The sequence below is a fragment of the Orycteropus afer genome, unplaced genomic scaffold (assembly GCF_000298275.1).
Source record: "Orycteropus afer afer isolate SDZICR_OR568_19922 unplaced genomic scaffold, OryAfe1.0 scaffold00520, whole genome shotgun sequence".
NCBI classification, from domain to species: Eukaryota; Metazoa; Chordata; class Mammalia; order Tubulidentata; family Orycteropodidae; genus Orycteropus; species Orycteropus afer.
The window spans coordinates 1651875-1654574 of record NW_006922107.1 but is presented as its reverse complement, the minus strand read 5'-3'; the positions used below and the strand labels follow the sequence as shown (position 1 = coordinate 1654574).

Here is a 2700-nt window from a genome sequence, read left to right as displayed (position 1 = left end):
TCTCGTTTGTTTTCAGTAGCTATATTTGTATATTGTCACTTTAAGAATACATAAATCCAGTGCTAGCGAGTCAATTCCAACTCATAGTGATCCTACAGGTCAGAGTAGGACTGTTCCCATAAGCTTTCCAAGGCTATAAATCATTACAGAAGCAGAAAGCATCATCTTTCTCTTCCAGAGTGACTTGTGGGTTTGAACCGTCAAGCTTTTGTTTAGTAGCCGAATGCCTTAACCACTGCACCATCAAAGTTTCTTGTAAAAATATATATATTTTTGTTGTTATGTGGCATCAAGTTGGACCTGACTCATAGTGACCCCTCCTTGGGTTTCTGAGGCAGTATCACTACGGAAGTAGATTACCCAACCTTCTTACCGAGGAGTGGCTGGTGGGTTTGAACCGCCAGCCTTCTGGTTAGCAGCCTAATGTCTTAGGCACTATGCTGAGTAGTTATAACACAAATGCTGGTTAAATTTGGACCCATTAACCATATGCTGATGTAATGAACATAATTACAGAATTATAAAGTGATGAAAATTTTACTGAACTTCATATATTGTGGATTTATGTTTAGTGACAATTCTGAAATGAATTTGTTCAGCAGGAAGAGATTCTGGTAGTTCCAGTTAGTCTTCCCTCCCAAGTCTCCCCTTGCCTTTAATTGTGATGAAAAATTAGAAGAAGGAAAGTTTAATATGAAATGTTTTCCATTTAAGGAGAATACTACTGAGTAACCAAAAGACAAGAAGTCATGAGTTCAAATCAAATCAAAATTACTGAAAAAATGAGGGATTGAATGAATGAGTGGTCAAGGTATAGGAATCAAACAATGAAAACCTGTCTCCCATCCTTACTATATATTTTTTTTCTTATAAACATTTAATTTTCTCAAATGAATGTTAATTCAATATAATGCATGGCCTCTTAATTGGGAATCTCATTTTACCTGATTTACAGTGAATTTTGTTGGGTAAAAGTTATTGGACATCCATCCTGAAAATAATATAAATGTTTTGATATTAATTTAATCTCCTATTATTATTTCTCCACAGAATATTGAAAATGTTGTGTCTTTGTGTGTGTGTGTGTGTTGTATGAAAGTAGGGAAGGTTAGCATTTCCCTAGACAAGGATGGAAGAGGCCCACAGGCCATACAACATACAATTAAAGCATTGCCACCTATTTTGTGGCATCTAACCATGGTTTTGTGAACAATAATACCCATGAGGAATCTAATCTTCAGAATAATCAACCATATGGCACAAAAAGCAGGATTTGCCCAAAAACAAAGCTCAGAAAGTAAGAAGGGACAGGAAAGAAGGATGAATGGAAACTGGGAATCCAGGGATGAAGTGGGAAGAGTCCTATTATGTTCAGGAGATTGTAACTAATGTCACAAAACAAAATTTATATAAATTGTTGAATGCAAAACTGATTTGCCCTGTAAACTTTCACCCAAAACACAATAAAAAATAAAATTAAAATAAAATGGCATTAAGGTCGACTCTATTTTGAGGTGGCAGCCCTTCACCCTTCATAGTTTGAGTGACTTCTGACCTGACAGGCTTATCTTCAGGCACTATATCAGATAATGATATTCATAAAGTTTTTCAATAATATATCAGACAGTATTTCACTGTTATTCATAAGGTTTTCAGTGGCCAATGTTTTCAGAAGTGGATAGCCCTATCTTTCTCCCCAGTCTGTCTTAGTCTGGAAGCTTTACTTAAAGCTGTCCACCAACGGTGACCCTGCTGGCATTTGAAACACCGGTGGCATAGCCTCCAGCCTCATAGCAACATACAAGCCACCACAGTATGACAAACTGGCAGATGAGTGGTACAATAAAAAAGTAAGATGTAATATTTTTTTTTCAGAAAAGAAAATATTGTGTTTTTCACAGACCATTCAATCCAGGGTGACACACCCACATATTCTATAGAGATACATCCCTTGGAGCAATCAGCCACAGGGCACCAGAAGGGTAACTTTCACATGGAGGAAAATCAGGACACACAGGAGTGCATAACTATGAAGGCCATGGGAGGAGGGTTACTGAGAAAGGAGAAGAGGAAAGTGGGTTATGGTTGGAGATGGTAATTGGGGAATAAAACCAAATGTACACAAAACGTTCAATGTAAAACAAATTCTGCCTTGTAAATTTTCACCTAAAGCACAATAAATAAAAAATGTTCTTAAGCAATACATTATGATAATACCATAAGAAGCTTACTTGAGTCATTCTGTTGTCTACTACATATTTTTATTCATATTCATATACATGTATATGTAAATGTACTGTGGTAACTTGTGTGTTGCTGTTATTCTGGAAGCTATGCCACCAGTATTTCAAATCCCAAAAGGGTCACCCAGGGTACAGAAGTTTCAGCAGAACTTCCAGACTCAAATAGAAATATGGCTTGGTGACAGAAATGATGCTGGATATCCCACAATAGAATGTTGGAAGACCAACAATCTATTCATTGGAAATACTGTTTTTCAACAACATGAATGATGAATACATATGTGGACATCACTGGATGGATTACAAAGTAATCAAATTGGAGACAACTGTTGAAAAAAAACTATAGAAACTCAATATTATTAGTCAAAATGAGCCCCACAGCCGATTGCAGAATAGACTATTAATTGCTCATAAACAAGTTCAAATTGAAGGTGAAGAAAATTTAAACAAGTCCATG

General features: G+C 36.2%; 1 non-coding gene across 1 annotated transcript; it reads left to right on the top strand.

Moving 5' to 3' along the window:
- Positions 1–1085: 1085 nt before the first annotated feature.
- On the top strand, positions 1086–1207 carry LOC122151525. Its single transcript, XR_006164191.1, has one exon. It is a non-coding gene; the product is annotated as a U6atac minor spliceosomal RNA (small nuclear RNA).
- The last annotated feature ends 1493 nt before the right edge of the window (positions 1208–2700 follow it).